The 18104-nt window shown below is 36.8% G+C and overlaps 1 protein-coding gene, 1 long non-coding RNA gene and 3 other non-coding genes across 13 annotated transcripts in view; 4 read left to right on the forward strand and 1 right to left on the reverse strand.

Moving 5' to 3' along the window:
• LOC127105032 (protein MET1, chloroplastic) overlaps window positions 1-18104 on the reverse strand; it is a 41387-nt gene that overhangs the window by 16537 nt on the left and 6746 nt on the right. The window lies entirely within an intron of this gene.
• On the forward strand, window positions 12585-12780 carry LOC127109709 (U2 spliceosomal RNA). Its single transcript, XR_007796978.1, has one exon. It is a non-coding gene; the product is annotated as a U2 spliceosomal RNA (small nuclear RNA).
• LOC127105039 (uncharacterized) lies at window positions 12588-14546 on the forward strand. The gene is made up of 2 exons (XR_007794888.1): window positions 12588-12725; window positions 14488-14546. It is a non-coding gene; the product is annotated as an uncharacterized LOC127105039 (long non-coding RNA).
• Window positions 14347-14542, forward strand: LOC127109720 (U2 spliceosomal RNA). Its single transcript, XR_007796988.1, has one exon. It is a non-coding gene; the product is annotated as a U2 spliceosomal RNA (small nuclear RNA).
• On the forward strand, window positions 17034-17194 carry LOC127108873 (U1 spliceosomal RNA). The gene has a single exon (XR_007796375.1). It is a non-coding gene; the product is annotated as a U1 spliceosomal RNA (small nuclear RNA).

Below are 18104 nucleotides of genomic sequence, written 5' to 3' on the forward strand. Positions count from 1 at the left end.
AGATTCAATGGGTTGTGTCCTTGGCCAGCAAGAAAAATCAGGGAAGAAAGAGTACGCAATCTACTACTTGAATAAGAAGCTCACTGATTGTGAGTCTCGATACTCAATGCTTGAGAAGACATGTTGTGCTCTGGCTTAGGCAGCTAAGCGTTTGCGCCAGTATATGTTAAATCATACGACTTGGTTGATATCCAGAATGGATCCAATCAAGTAACTATTTGAGAAGCCTGCTTTAACTGGGAGGATTGCCCGTTGGCAGATGTTGTTATCTGAGTATGATATTGAGTATCGAGCTCAAAAGGCTATTAGAGGTAGTATCTTGGCTGACCATTTGGCACACCAGCCGATCGAAGATTATCTGTCAGTTCGGTATGACTTTCCAGATGAGGAGATTCTGTATTTAAAAGTGAAAGATTGTGATGAGCCTACACTCGATGAAGGGCCAGATCCTGGTTCCCGATGGAGTATGGTGTTTTATGGCGCTGTAAATCAGTATGGAAATGGTATTGGGGCAGTGATTATTACTCCTCAGGGCACACATATTCCTTTTACAGCAAGGCTAACTTTCAAACGCACGAATAATATGGTTGAGTATGGGGCCTATTATGGGTTTAGAAGAGTGTATTGATCTAAGGATCAGGCATCTTGATGTATATGGAGATCCGGTCCTCGTTGTTAATCAGATTAAGGGTGAATGGGAAACGAATCAGCCTGGTCTCATTCCATATAGAGATTATGCGAGGAGGATTTCGATGTTCTTTACTGAAGTTGACTTCCATCATATTCCTCGAGACGAGAATCAGATGGCAGATGCTCTTGCTACACTTGCTTCGATGATTATGGTAAAACTTTGGAATGAAGTCCCCAATATCAGTATGATGCGCTTTGACAGACCAGCTCATGTATTTGCAGTAGAAGAAGCGAAAGATGATAAGCCATGGTATTATGACATCAAGTGTTTCCTTCAGAACCAGGTTTACCCGCCTGGGGCCTCTGTGAAAGATAGGAAGACTTTGAGGAGATTGTCAGGCAGTTTCTACCTCAATTGTGATGTGCTTTATAAGAGAAATTTTGACATGGTTCTGCTCAGATGCGTGGATAGACACGAAGAAGGCCTGTTAATGACTGAAGTTCATGAAGGTTCATTTGGTACTCATTCCAATGGACATGCCATGGCTAGGAAGATGTTGAGAGCAGGCTACTATTGGCTGACAATGGAGTCTGACTGCTGCAAATATGTGAAGAAATGCCACAAGTGTCAGATTTATGCGAATAAGATTCATATTCCCCCGACACTGCTGAATGTGATCTCATCACCATGGCCCTTATCCATGTGGGGAATTGACATGATTGGCATGATAGAGCCAAAAGCGTCCAATGGACACAGATTTATTCTCGTAGCAATTGATTACTTCACCAAGTGGGTTGAAGCAGCATCGTATGCAAATGTGACCAGGCAGGTGGTCGTAAAGTTTATCAAGAATCAACTCATATGCCGCTATGGTGTGCCAGATAAGATCATTACTGATAATGGATCTAACTTGAATAACAAGATGATGAAAGAGTTGTGTAGTGAGTTCAAGATAGCGCATCACAATTCTTCTCCTTACAGACCAAAGATGAATAGGGTTGTTGAAGCTGCTAACAAGAACATCAAGAAGATTATCCAGAAGATGGTTGTTACGTACAAAGATTGGCATGAGATGCTGCCATTTGCTTTACATGGATATCGTACATATGTCCGCACTTCGACAGGGGCAACCCCTTTCTCTCTTGTTTATGGCATGGAAGTCGTACTCCCGGTAGAGGTGGAGATCCCGTCAATGAGAGTCTTGATGGAAGCCAAGTTGACTGATGCTGAATGGGTTCAGAGTCGTTATGACCAGTTGAATTTAATTGAAGAGAAGAGATTGACTGCCATGTGCCATGGTCAGTTATATCAGCAGAGAATGAAGAAAGCTTTTGATAAGAAGGTCAAGCCTCGTGTGTTCCGAGAAGGTGACCTTGTGCTCAAGAAAGTCTTGTCTTTCGCGCCCGATTCCAGGGGCATGTGGACTCCAAACTATGAAGGTCCATATGTTGTTAAGAGAGCCTTTTCAGGTGGTGCCTTGATACTTACAACTATGGATGGGGAGAATTTCACTCGTCCTGTGAATTCAGATGCAGTCAAGAAATGCTTCGCCTAAAAATAAAAACAGAATAACTCGCTAAGTTGAAACCCGAAAGGGCGGCTTAGGCAAAAATGAGCGTCTCGGTGGATTGAAAACCCGAAAGGGCGGTCCAGGCAAAAGTTAGAGACATGAAAAAAAATGAATATTTGTATCCCGCTAGATTGAGTACCTCACCCTGGGGAAATCTAGGCAAAAAATAGGGATTTTGGCAAGTAACTACATCCTGACAAGACTTTGTTCTACAATTATCATCCGTCAGAGATTCTCGTTCATTCGTCCTCAACCGAAGCTTCGAATACATCAAATTCAGAATTGGTGGAGAAATGGTCATTATGTTCAATGTAGCCCTTTTCCAATATACATCACCAATTTCAAACTTGTAAAGATATATGGAGTCTTGCCATTTGCGGACTACCATTCCATCAAATAAATTTGAGCTTTTATCCAATTATTTGCAATCTTATTTGTTTCTATTCTACAAATGTTTTGCATAATTTAGTTGAGAAAATATCATTGTTTTAAACAAATAAATTTTCTTCATAAATTGTTTTAAAACAAAGTGAACATTCACAAAGACGAAAGGATACTTAAGGGATCCTCAGTGCTCTCCCAAGGGTGGCATGATCTCCAACAGGGAAAGACATTTGTTCATATCCCCGGCAGGACTGTATCCTCTTCCTCCAGAATATTGTTGTGGTTTATCCCACCGAGTGGAGTGCTTGTTGAGGTTATTTACCTCTCTTCCCATCAGCAGAGCAGTTGTTTCTTTCCTCCTCAGCAGATGTGTCCTTTCTGGAAGATTCGATTTTTGTTGGTTGGTCCCTAGAATCCCTTTGTCCCCCAGACAGATTCCCCAATAGAGTGGCTTGTGAGGCAGATGCTACTTGTGCATTAAGCTTTTTTCCCCAGCCGAGACTGATGATTCATCCCCTGCAGAGATATTGTTGTCTCTGATCCCCAAAAGACTGGACATTCTCCGATGATTCTGGCTTTCTCTCTTGAGATGTAGTACCGGGTGGTTGATTCCTGGGCCTGTTTGTGTTAGATATGTCTGTTTGTCAGCATTCATCATACATAAACCACGCATATACATGCATAATTATAACATTCAGATATTCATGATGCATTCTTTGCCATATATCGTTGTTTTCTGCTATTTGGTGATGCATATCTCCCCTAGCAGAGGTGTGTGTCTGATCTCTCCATATAGAGTCAGCTCCGTAGGTAGAAAGCGCCTATCCTTTCTTCCATATTCCCCACCGAGCTATATCCTCGTGGATGGTGATTGTTTCTGTCCCCCCCAACACATATATTGGGATGGGTTTCCTTATTGAGTTATATCCTCATTAGGACAAGTCTTGATTTAGTTTTCCTTTTTGGTTTGATCCTAAATTGGCCCCTCGAAGCTGTTTCCTTTGTTTCCTTGCGATATAAATGAATAATTGCTCAGTAATTAGTAATCATTCATCATATCCCCAGCGGAATCTGTGGTTTTCTACCCTGATACCGGTAGTTGTAAACTTTATTCCCTCCCTTTTGCAGAGTTAGCCTTTGGTTCATCATAATCGATGACGGTTATTTTCCGTGGTTTCCTACCCAATATCCGGTAGGTGTAATCCCCTCCTTGGCGGTTATCTTCATCCAATATTCGATGTTGATATTCCCCCCTTTCTTTGCCTGGATAATTGCCTTGTTTACGCAATTTATCCCCAGCGAGTCATCTCTCGTCTACCCTGTTGTTGTTGGTAACGATTGTTTCTCTCTTGAATTGGTCATCATTATATATCTCATTTCGGTATCCCGATGCCTTTTTCTTTTCGGTTGATTTATCCTTTATTAACCCAGTAACCGGTTGTGGATAATCTTCCATGCGAGTATATTATCTATGTTCCGACGGTAATAGATAATATATCTCATGCACTCTTTGGTCGAAGTCTTTTGCGCTTCCCCCAGTCGAGCAAGATTCGTATCCCTTTTGTGGAGTCGAATATCCATCCTGTAATCGAGTTTTCTTTTAGCTCTCTTTTGGATGATGAGTGTCTTGGGAATATTCCCCAATTCACGCCTTGGTTGGTCACCTATTATATACCCAGTAACTGGTATCTCTGGTGTTCCTCCTTTTCTGCTCCCTATCATGACTTTTGTCCCCTATGGAGTCAGATTTCCCTGAGTTGAAATATACCTTTTAGGTCTTCCTCAGATGTTTTGAAGTTTTGATATCTCTCACCCTTATACCGGTCTTAGATATTCATTTCTTCCTGGGCATGTTGTATCTCTCTCCCTTATACCGGTGTTCAGATCACATATCTCGTTGAGCTTATTACCCAGTAACCGGTAACACCTCATCTCGCTGCTCCCCCCCAGGAGAGTCTTTTTAGACATCCCCAGCGAGGTCCCTTAGTGGACTGTTTTCGTCCGGATTTTTATCCGAAGTATCCGTTGTGGATAGTTTCGCTGTATTGGCATATTCCCCAATACATGCATCTTTGAGTCAGCTTAAGTCTTTCCATTTGTCTTTTCCCTTTGGAATTCTGCTCCCCAACTTTGGGTCGTGCCCTGCTCACGCATTTCTTTCTTATCCCCATAAGAGTCCCCAGGTTTGTGTCCCATGGAATGTATCACTCATATGGATTGTCAGTGTCTCCTGATTGTCTTTACTCCTTTGTGGACACATACCCCCACAAAATATTATCCTTTCGCATACATACATTTGCATCATGAGGTCTCTTAGGGACCAAAATTCGTCTCTTTATTTTTATTTAAGCTCATTCTACCTCGTCGAGGCGAAGATTTTAACCTTCCCTTCTCCGGCTAGAATGACCTTAAATAGGGGCATCTGTAAGACCCCAATTTTGGCCCTAAGATCCCTCATGGCATCATAACATTTCATTTGCAAAGTCTCAAGGATCATAAGCATCTTGGTTCCCCTTGCCTTTGGGTGGGACTCCTTGTGAGTGGTTTGAGATCACCAAGCATGTTTGAATTGTATATCATTGCTTTTTTCATTTTGTTTACTAACCAAAAGCACAAAAATATGTCACTAACATCTTTTGTTTGTAGCTTGAGCAATCACAAGGTCAAAAGCTTCTAGAAGGTCATTGGTACAAAGGCATGGTCAAGAGGAGATGAAAACAAGCATGGTAATGGTTCCCAAAGCTATCATCCATCAAATATGCCTCCCTAGCATCTTAATTCATCATTCTGATCAAAGCAAGTCAAAGGGTTGGAGGTTTGTTTCTCAAGGAAACCCTAATTCATCTGTGCGCCACAATGCCTTGCTCATGAAGCAACCTCAACCCATGGTCAAATACAATCAATGGAAGTTATTTTATTCATCATTTAATGCATACTTGAACTTATTTGAATGTACTCAATCATCAATTCATCAAGATATGAGTCATGGACTTGAGAAGTTGATCAGTCAATTCATCTGACTATTTTGAAATACACTGAGACCTAACTTTTTATGTGTTGGTCAAATGGAGATGGTTCCAAAAGAAAACATGTTCTTAAGGAAAATATGAACAACTTTAATGTTCATCAAAATTTGATTTGAAGCTTGGAAAACCATCTTCTATTCCAATACATTATAGGTCATTTTGATTGAAACCCTAATTTTAGGTCAACTTCCCAAGGACATAACTCACTCATTTTTCATGATTTTGAGGTGGGATCAAATGCATTGGAAATCCTAAGATGTCTACTTCAAATGTTATGTTGAACAAAATTTCAAAATCTCAAAGGAAATACATGTGATAATGCAAGACATTATAGGTCCTTTTGGGTCAAAGGCATTAAAAGTCAAAAAAGTCCAACTTCAAGTGCCCATAACTCTTTCATAAAAAATCCAAATGATGCAAAACCTAAGTCCATTTTGATTGTCTTGAAAAGATCTACAACGTTTATGTTTGAGGTTTATTCATTTGAAGCTTGCATCATCAAAACAGAAGGGCTTGAAAGTTGGCCAATTTTAGAAACCTTGCCTTGACATGTTTTGCACATCACACTTTAAACTCAAATTTCATAAATTTCCACATTCCAAATGGACTTTTGACCAACATAACATTTGTTCCTCATACAAAGACCTTTCCAACCATTACCCATATGCCTATGCTTGGATTTTCTAAATGGCACTTTCGAAGAGATGATTATTTAGGTACAAATGGAGAATTCACATTGAATCTTGAAATGCAAGCTATTGCAAGGCAAATTACACGTCCAAATCAATTCATTGTGCTATCAGCTTGCAAATCCATCAGCTTTTAGGCCTCACATGCGTCTGTACAGGCCCATGCATGGAGGACCCAAAGTTTCATGCACACGAGTTTCTTCTCATTTGGCATCATCTCCAGCTATAAATACCTTGCCATGCTCACTCATTTGCCACGCCAATTCAACCTGAAATGCTGCAGAAATATTTCCCTAACCATCACTAGAGAAGCAAGCTCACTTTTCTCATTTTTTTCAGATTTGAAATTCAACTTCATCTGGTTGAATTCTCAGATCTAGTGCTTCTAAACCTTCATCATTTATCCCATAGAACTTCTGTTTTAGCAAGGCAAGCAAGGCATCGTGCTCAAATCACCAGAACTCAAGCTTGCACTCCAACTGGTAATTTCTTCGATTCTCTTCATCCATGGACCTTTTTGCTCGGATCTAATGTTTTTTGAAGTCCTCACTTGAGAGGCAAGCTAGTGGTAGCTTCAATTTTGCTTTTCCTTGATCTGCATTTTTCATACCTGAATCTTCCACCTCAGATTTCTCCATTTATAGAGATCTTGAGTATGATTCAAGGTTACAGGGGTGATGTACATCACCCCATCTTCATTTTGGTATAAGGATCGTGTATTTTCATGGAGGTTTAAAAACCTGCAAGTTTGGCCGGAATTTGCAGGCTCACCGGAGAAGAAGGTGGCTCCGGTGGCCGCCTCTCTCCAGTTTGAATGCTGACCGTTGGATGTACATCCCACGTTTTAATCTCAGCCATGCATTGTGTTTACTTTCATTAATTCATTATGTCACGCGTGGACTAAGGCCTACCGTGGGAACGCGCTCCTGGACCATTAGATGTTGCCACGTCAATTAATGAGTTCCACCAGACGCTCCTGGTTTTTTTCTAATTTTTAATTTCTGTTTTCATTTTCTTAAATTCCATTTTGTTTCAAAAATTCATATCTCTCTCATTTTTAATCCAAAAATTATGGGACCAATTGCATTATTTCCCAAATAAATTCTAGTTTCTATTTCTGATTTTTAATATTTTTTATTTCATCATTTGGTATTTTTTGTGAATTTTCTCATTTCTGGTTATTTTTAATTCATTTTAAATAGTTCTTGATATTCAAAAAATGCAAAAATATTTTCCTAACCTCTTTGAATGATGATGGATCTATGAAAAATATTCTCATCAATTTTTGAATTGATTTGAGATTTATTTGAGATTTTAGTTCAATTAGGTTATTTTTATTCATTTTTAATTGATTAAAAATAGTTTCTGACTTTTAAAAATGCTGAAATTTTTTGTCAAACTTTGTTTGACCTTGTTGAACTTGGGATAAATCACTTGGACCTTTCAAGGTTGATTTGAAGTGATTTTGAAGTTTGACCTTTCTTTAATATTTTAATTCAAGTTTATTTTAATATTAAAAAATGCCAAAAATATGTTATTCTTTTCTTGACTTCCAATCTTCATCTCACTTCTGTTTTTGATTGTTTGACCTTGACTTTCAATGTTATTGGTCAACATATGAGGATTGGTACATTTTATTCCATTTAATGCATTTTATTTTGTCATTTTCCTTTTCTCATATTCATCTCCTTCTTCTTCTTCTTCTCCTTCTTTTTTATCAATGAGTTGAAGGTTGATAAGTTAGCATTGATTAGGGAGATTTAACATTCCTTGATTCAAATCTATTTGATCAAGTGAATGGTTTTGCATTAAGGATATGTTGTCTTTTAAATCATGCAAAAGGCTTAAACCAATACAAGATCAATTCTCATTATCCTTTTGGCATTGCAAGTTGTTGGGACTTGGTTCACTAATAAAGACTCCTAACTTGTGTTTGTTGCCTACATTATTATTGATCGGCCTCAGATAGTTGTGACTTCTACATAAGTCCAATTACGATTGCTTAACATAGCGCTAAATTTGCCTTATGGCACACTAACTACTAACACTAACTATTGACAACTAATATTTACTTTTATGCAATTTACTCTAATGCAATTTACTATTCTTGCACATATTATTCATTTACTTTTCTCTTTGCTCACTTGAGCACATGTTTATGTTAATGTCATTTGCCTTTTGCTCACTTGAGCATATAATTGTGTATATATTATTGTGCTTGTGTTTTGTTTTGATTGTTGTGGACCAAATGCAAAGAAATAGACTTAGTTTCTAGGACTTTCCCTATGCAAAGAAATGGAGAATTGGACTTAGATTCTAGGACCTTCCTTATGCAAAATTGGAGTAAAAATGATCTTAATGATGATGGATTAGAAGGACCAAATCTCTAAACTCACTCTTGTCAATTCTTGTTTTACTTCATGAAACTTTTGATGTGTGTGTTTTTGTGCTAGGAGTTCCCATTTGAGCTTAATTGGAGGACCATTGTCATGTTCATCCAAGTGGAAGATACAAGATACATTGAGGATCTCTTATGAGACTTGTTTGATTGCTTATGCTTTGTGGTTGTTTATTCCAAAGGATGGGAGCTACTTGGATCATCAATATGATCTCAAGAGAGGGACTCCTAGTGTGGTTTCATTTCTTATCCCTCACCTTTTTATTTTCCTTAGGATCAAGCCATTCTTCTTCTTCTCTCCACTCTAACCCAAGCCAAAACCTTTTGTGCAAACATTTAACTTTTGTTTTCAACATTAGAAACCTAAGCCTTATGCTTTTGATTTTCAAACTTTCTTTTCATAACACTTATTTTGAATTGAATCTTTAAGTCAACTTTGACCACTTTTGTATTCACTTCCAATTGGTAAATATAACCCATTCAAACTTCTTTTTCGTGGTTCCAATGGCCACTTCTTTAATCAAATTTTCCATAACCTTTAGCTATTAGGTTTGAGTTATCCTTGTGGTAGATGTAATACTCACATATATCCTTAGTGATGGACAATGAGTCTTCCATGCTTATTATAGGGTTAACCCCCTCACTAGCATGTTGAAGCTATCCTCACATGGTGGATTTGTGGTTTGGTTGAGTTCTCTCCCTTTGATAACAAAAGACCTTAAGGCTTTTGGACCAATCAATTCACCAACTCATTTTGAGATTTTTACCCCGAACTACGAGGTTTTGATCCTAATCTTTTTATAAGATGGTACGTAGGCAATGTGTTTATCCATCCAAACAAAAATGTAAGTAACTTGTACATTCTCTTCTCATCTCTTCAATCATGTTTGCACAAACAAATTTTTACAAAACAACAACCTTCACAAGTATGAAAAGGGCTCCCTAGGAGTACCTAGGATGTTTTAGGTGCCTAACACCTTCCCATTACATAATCAACCCCCTTACCCAGATCTCTGTTTCTTTTACTAGTTTTTGTTAAAACTATTAGATTTTTGTTCGCTTTCTAACCATTCCTTTGGATAAATAGAAGTGTGGTGGCGACTCGACTTGTATGATTTACCTTGGATTTAGTCAATATCTCTAATGGTAACGAATACTCCGCTACAGAAATCAATACAGACGAGTATTAAAAAAAGGGAGATTAACACGGACGAGTGTTGGAAATCAATACGGACGAGTATTGAAAAAACGGATCAACACGGACATGTGTTGGAAGTCAACACAAACGAGTTTTGAAAAAAAGGATCAACATGGAAAAGTGTTGAAAATCAGTACATACGAGTATTGAATAAAGTGTCAACGCAGACGTGTGTTGAAAATCAATACAAACGAGTATTGAAAGAAGGGATCAACTCGAACAATTATTTAAAATTAATACAGACGAGTATTGAAAAAATGGATCAACACCGACGAGAGTTGAAAATCAATACGGACTAGTATTGAAAAAAAGGATCAACACAAACGAGTGTTGAAAATAAATATGGACGATTTTCTAAAAAATGGACCAACACTGACGATTGTTGGAAATCAATACAAACAAGTATTGAAAAAAGGGATAAACACTGACGAGTGTTGGAAATCAATACAGACGAGTATTGGAAAAAGGATTAACACAGACGAGTGTTGTAAATTAATATGAACGAATATTGAAAAAATATATCAACACAAATGAGTGTTGGAAATCAATACAAACGAGTATTGAAAAAAGAGAGATCAACACGGACGAGTGTTGGAAATCAATACGGACAAGTATTAAAAAATAGGGAGATTAACACAGACGAGTGTTGGAAATCAATGCAGACGAGTATCGAAAACAGGGGTCAACACGTACGAGTGCTGGAAACTAATACAGACGGGTATTCAAAAAAGGGAGATCAACACAAACGAGTGTAGTTGTATGAAATGCTTGGATCAAACATTGCATTGGTCATGGAGGACGTGTGGGTTAAGCAGATATAATATGACCTTGTTGCTTGCAAAAATTAGAGAACTTTTTACTAAAACTCTGAGAAATATGTCCAAATTATTTGCAAAGAAAAACATTGAACATGTCTCATATCATGACATTTACCTCGACTCTGAGCAGTATATGCAACACGTGAGACATGACTCCTTGAGTAATGACATGTTGTTCCTACCTTAGAAGTTCTCAAACACATGTATCTAAAGAAGGAACCAGTTTTACATTTAGAAAAACACCTCGACAACTTTAAATTTTGGGCTAAGTTTCATTATAAATTTATATCGGTTACTTATATTGAAAATCTCTTGGACAAACGCGAGAACACACTTAAGAACATTAGCATGAAAAAAAGCAGCGTGTTTTATCCACAAATTAAAAAAACTAGAATAATATTCTTGAATATATAAATTAACTTGTTTGTAATTGACTATCTCTAGTTCAAATTTAAAACGCTTTGTTGCATTGTTCTGGTTGTAAATACGCTTAAAATAATTTCAACTTTCTTAAGGAGTTGAATATTAGTGCAATTTTGATAAAGAGTGACTTTCCCGCCTTTCCACAACTCCAACAAGTTCAGCACAAGGAACAACAAAATGTTCATCCCTAAAAGGTTTTCACATTTCATAATAACTCTTGTTTGAGTTATAGTTGCATCAGCTAAACAAATATATAGATAAGGATAACTTGTTATGATCTTATCTTTTCCTGAATGTGTTTTGAGGACTTTTACAAAAGGTGGTGTGCAACTATTTCCCATAATGAGACATTTTCTAATTGCATCAGTTAATAAATCTAGATTTGGAAGATATTTTGCTTGTATGATTAATGAATCTAAGTCACCATGTAAGAAAACTATTTTGAGACTTGTGTGGAACAATTTAACCACCACCTTGACTATGATCCATTTGAATCTTATTGGAGAAAATCAAACATCACATATATTTTGATTGAGTTTATAACTGAAACAAAAATGAAATAGTTATTATCTAAACCATTAGCTATTTTTAAAGCTATGATGGAGAGCGTGTCAAAATCAACTGAAAATAAGTTTTGAGGAAGAATTTCTTGATTTCTTGATCACTTTTCTTAATAGTCAGATTCATCTATGATTCTAGTTAATATCAAAGTTAAGAACCATATACTTCAATTCCTCGTTAAATGTAAAGATACTATGGACTTTGGAGTATTTTCAATAAGGTATATTTACTTTGGAGTACTTATATATTCTTATACTATCTTTATGTTTTTTTTCTTCTGATCCTTATTCTATAAACAAGCCGGTTTTCTTAAGATAGTTAATATTTGTTATCAGCAAGAATGTTAAAACAATAGTTCTTTATTGAAAAACTTATGAAACAGAATGAAGACATTCTTTTAAATAGTTAGCATGCAATTGAAACTGATAGCATCGTGGGAGCTTATATTGGAACTATTAGATGTAAACAATTTGCTGACTAAAATGAATTTGGCTTCCAACTAAATATACATGGTAGGCCAAAAAAATCAAGGACATGGCAGCCACCTCACTATGTGTGACCTTAAAAAATTAACTTTATGTTAGCATTGATCACAAAGTGATACCAAGTTGTCATTTTCTTAAACTCTTGTAAAATAATTGATCAAGATAAATGTTGAAATTGTTATTTTTAATTTATTTATGACAGAACAGCATGAAAGAGGCAGGAGAGTTACATTTGAATCTGATTCCACGAGTTCAACAAGTGATGGTTTCAAGATATCTTATCAAAACAGTTTATATGTTTCAAATAGAAGATGCAGCATAAGAGTCCCACCTCGGTTAATGAAGTAAGAAACGTAACAAATATCTGATATAAAATGCACAACTAGCATGCATTTCAACTCATACCTTTCTCGGCCTTTTGGCTAAGATCAAGTGTAGTATCTGTTCTTATCAGTTTAATATCTGATATGTGGGCCAATGGTTCACACGATATTAAATTTATTTCTTGAGGGGGAGAGTCCACTTCAATAGCTTGCTATTGGGTCTCTCAAGTGTCGCTTTTGTGTTCCACTATTGCAATAGCCGGGCACACCCCACCAAACCTAGTTCTAATTTATTTCCTTTAAATAGATTAATAAATAAGTTGTGTTTAAATATTTGAAAATGGGTCTTGTAAACATCTTTCCATACTAAAATATTTGTCGGCACGGTACAAGAAACATTATAAAGAATTCACACTTTGGTTAATTAAAGCTGCAATAATTTTGATTGTTCTGCCATAACAAGTAGCTATCATTTTTATATAAAAAATGGTTTTCGCTAACTGATTTCTTTGTTCCGTGAGCTCTCTTAAGAAAGACTTACACTAAAATCTTTGAAGCTGCGGGCAATCTTTGCATGAAGCAAAAAATAAATGTGAAGTATACAATCCCCCTCTTAGTTTAGTTAATGTTACATAATAGCAAGCTACATCATACTTGTGTTGATAGGAACACTAATTCAAATGATATCATAATATCCAAACCTGCAGTCCATATGCATGGAATGTATGTACATTGGAGGCAACAAAATGGCCATAAGAGGTACGAAAAGGCATGATACAGTTTGGACCAGAAGATATGGACGGACGTCACCAAAGAACCTGCAATAAAAGGTATGACAATGCATGATACTCCAGTTGGTTACTACGGCTATCAAATGGAAATCATTGATCCAAGAGAAATACTAGATTCAAAGATACTCCTTTTCTCCTTTCACAATACATTTAATATATGATAGATTTTCTATCCAATGTTCCTATTTAGCAACAGTCTAAAAGCTCTTATTACACTACAGCAGCACATGTTCTACTGTCTCCGGCTCCAAGATACACCACCAACAATCAGTACCAGCGTGCACCCTTTTGTTGATCAATCTTACAGAAGTTGGGAAATACATTTCCTACCAGTAGTTGAGCGAAAGAAGGGTGGAGAGGTGGTCCAAAGGCTCTGTGTAATAGAGGCCTAAGAAACCATTTCACTCTCTTCTTTATGAATATGGTGTACATTGTTGATGTTGAACATTTTGACTTAATCAGTATGAATATGACTTCCAACTAATGATGCAGTATAGCTGACATATAGGATGAATTTTGATTCACATTAATTTCGTATAATTATTAAAAAATTCATGTGAAGCAAAAAGAATTCCATTGATATATGCAGTACTAGTTGTCAATGATGAGAATGAGTAATTGATGTAATTATGATAGAAATTAATGTTCCATATTCTACAACTGGCCAAGACAGTGATTGTTAGAAATGATTTTGCTTAAATAAATGATAAACACGTGGGCATAAAAATGGTGTTCACTTCAACCAAACTACCAATTTGGAGCACTAGTATAGAAAATATTATAGGCAAACAAGCTAATTTGCAAAGTAGATTTTGCTGTCAAATGTGAGTAAGGTCCTGATGTTTACTCACTAAGTGAAAATATTTAGAATCAAGAGGAAGGAAATGAGAATGTAGAGATCTTCAACTTGTATTATGATATAATAGCAAGTTTGCAGTTATGAAACCTAATGTTCTAATTTGCTGCATAAGAGTCCCACCTCGGTTAGTGAAGTAAGAAACATAACAGATGTCAATTATAAAAAACACAACAAGCATGTATTTCAACTCATACCTTTCTCGGCCTTTTGGCTAAGATCAAGTGTAGTATCTGTTCTTATCAGTTTAATATCTGATATGTGAGCCAATGGTTCACACGATATTAAATTTATTTCTTGAGGGGGAGAGTCCACTTCAATAGCTTGATATTAGGTCTCTCAAGTGTTGCTTTTGCGTTGCACTATTGCAATAGCCGGGCACACCCCACCAAACCTAGTTCAAATTTGTTTCCTTTAACTAGATCAACTGCAGATTGATAGGATAAAATTGGCTACAAGTGTAAGATTCCAATTCAATTTTTTCATAACCGATTCCTTAGTAATCTAAACTGTAGAAAATGAAAGCCACTGCTCATCTGATCTTAATTAATTCGACAAACTGGATACACCAGGTGTAAAGTAAGAGAGCACTAGATACATATTGAATTAAGGGCAAGAGCCACAAAACTTTTCACACATCATTGATCTAAGAGAGCACTTACCAGATATTGTTGGCATATCAGCTTCAACAGGAACTGTAGATGAGGAACATATGCTGATGTCATGGTCTTTTAGTACAAGCCAACCAGATTATGATTTTTATGAAAATATTCTGAGAAGAAAATAAACTTAATCAAAACTAAATTATTGGAGGGACAGAGAGTAGGTTTTGTATTTTTGAGTTTGAGTTTAATAGCAATGTTAATCATTTTATTGTGGAAGAGAAGAAGAAGACCTTATCTGATCTGGATATGGATGATGAATTCCAAATGAGTGTTGGACTAAGAAGATGAGTTATTATGAGCTGTTGAATGCAACAAACAACTTTGAAGAGACACAAAAGCTTGGCCAAGGTGGTGTTTACAAGGGATATTTTAAAGGTTCAAACTCAGTTGCCGCTATAAAGAGGATATCAGCAGATTCATGACAGGGTATAAAGCAATACTCAGCAGAAGTCAATTGAGGCATAGAAATTTGGTGAAACTCAATGGTCGGTGCCACAAGAAAAACGAACTTATCCTAATATACAAATACAAACTGTAAGTAAAAATAAGGATTATATGAGAAAGGATCCAAGAGGGGTGCATCATGGTGTTTGTAAATCATGGAAATTTAAGCATTCATAACTTTTTAAGGACATGGCACCCCAAAATGTATGAACCCCACCTCCCAAAAAGAGATGGTTCAAGGGGCTAGGCTCACCAGGTGTTGTGGACTGGAGGTACAACGGCCTGTGATCCTTCCACTGTCAAGAGTAGGAAGTGTTCGCTGCTCTGTGAAACCAGCCTCACGCTATACCCTCCTGTCTAAGACCCATAAGACAGGTACCTTCGCACAAGTCCCATGGGCCAACTCGCAACTTGGAGCGGGCAGGCCACCATTCAACATCATCATTAACTACAACATTATTCTCCTTATCATTGTTAACTTCACCATCATCATCAACTACAACATTATCATTCTTATCATTGTTAACTTTAAGATCATCAACAACATCAACTCCCTGAAATGCCTCTGCCTCGTCTATTATGTCAGGGTTATCAACCTCGTGCTCCACATACAGATCAACCAAGTCGAATCCACTGGGATCTTCAGTGAGTTTCAACACATCAACATCACAACTTAGGGGTTTAAGTCCTCAATTAAAGTTAAACAAGAAACATTCAGCATAAGGTTTCTCGAATTCTCAAACAGCAAAAAGGAAATCGAAGAAAGAGAGTCTTGTGCTAGGGTTCCGAGATATCGGGAAGTTGGAAAGGATCCTTAATGCGGCGCTGCTATTAGTGGTGACCGTCATCATGGACCGCCGCACAATCTCAATAATCCTTATTGAGAACGAAGGTTCATGTGGTGAAATGCCAAGAGTTGTTACTTATTTAATTTTGATGCTGCAGGCAATCTGTAGAAAATGAAAGACACTACTCATCTTTGCATGAATGAAATCACTTTGAACAGAAAATAAATGTGAACTATACAATCTCCCTCTTAGTTTAATTAAAGTTACATAACAGCAAGCTACATCACAGGCGTGTTGATAGGAACACTAATTCAAATGATATCATAATATCCAGAGCGGTAAAAACAATGAAACAAATTATAGAAATGACATTACAAACACCTCCAAGAAAGTGCTCAAAAACAAATACTGATAATGAAAAGCAAAATCACAATGCTATATGGTGCAGAATGATTGTAACAGTACAAACCTGCATCCCATAGCCAATACGTTGAATGTGTGTACATTGGAAGCAATAAAATGGCCACAAGAGGTATGACAATGCATGATACAGTTTGGACCAGAAGATATGGACGGACGTCGCCAATTAACCTGCAATAAAAGGCATGGCAATGCATGATACTCGGTTGTTTCATGGCTACTACTGTTATCGAATGGAAATCATTTCATTGACCCAAGGGAAATACTAGATTCAAAGATACTCCTTTTCTCAGGGCATTTAATATATGATAACAATTCTCTCCAATGATCCTATTTAGCAATAGTCTGAATGCTCTTATTACACTGCAGCAACATATGTTCTACTGTCTCCGGCTCCAAGATACACCACCAACAATCAGTACCAGCATGCACCCTTTTATCGATCAATCTTACATAAGTTGGGAAATATATTGCCTACTGATAGTTGACTCCCACATTGAGAGAAGGTGAAAGGTATTGGAATAAGCAAGAGTATAAAAGAACTTGAATACCTTCATTGTAAGGTACTTACCTGGATGGGGTCAATGGTTGATCATGAAGGACCATGGCCTAGGGGAGTGACCTCCATTGCACTTAGGAGGGGTGCTATCCTAAGGTCTACCCAAGTGGTGGAACCTACATCATAATTTGTTGCTGTGGGGGCCTGCGTTCGCGCGGCCCCCTCTTATTCTAATATCAAATTTTGAGAATTTTTTCTACTCTTATTCCGTTAACAATACATCTATAAACAAGCATGTTTTCTTAACATGAAGTATTTCCCTTGTACTTTCTTAAGATCCATAAGCAGAGGCTTAAAGTGTTTTGTCTTTCATAGCAAATGAACAACCAAATGATATCATTCTATTTATAAACAACCAAATGGTGGCAAAATATGATTATCATTAAAACAGATTAAGAGGACAACAGAGAAGAAATTTATAGTTATTTATTGAAAAACTTATGAAACAGAATGAAGACATTCTTAAAAATAGTTCACTAATATCGAAACCTGATATTTATAAATGAATGGAATAATTATGGACAAAAGAACATTGTTGGAGCTTATATTGGAATAAATAGATGTAAACAATTTGCTGCCTAGAATGAATATGCTTCCAACTTATGTGTTTCAGGATGAGAGAGGAGGTAACATATTTTTAAGAATTATGAGAAATTAATGTGAAGCAAATATAAGGGATGAGGTAAATATTGTTTTGCAATCTATATATGCATTACCTGTGATGTTGTCATGTAGGTAAATTGAAGTGATGAGAATGAGTTATTGATCAAGTGTAGTATCTATTCTTATAAAGCAATATAAAAATGGCAGGAGATATGTAGTCAGAGAGATAGAAAACTTGCCAAATACAGTTTGTAGTAAGACATTAAAAAGTGACGTTAAGTACCTAAGCACTTCATTGAAGCTGTAAGTGAATGCTGGAAGGAGTTATACAATGAAGAGTCAAATGAGATCCAAGCAGCAACTCTTAGAACAGAGCTACCTTCAGTTGTCTATACGTTATCAAGAAAATGTGTGGAAATGTTGTTCCAAAATAAGCAACTTTAGAAAAATCACATACACTGTTCAACCGAAA

Source organism: Lathyrus oleraceus, chromosome 7 (genome assembly GCF_024323335.1).
Source record: "Lathyrus oleraceus cultivar Zhongwan6 chromosome 7, CAAS_Psat_ZW6_1.0, whole genome shotgun sequence".
NCBI lineage: Eukaryota > Viridiplantae > Streptophyta > Magnoliopsida > Fabales > Fabaceae > Lathyrus > Lathyrus oleraceus.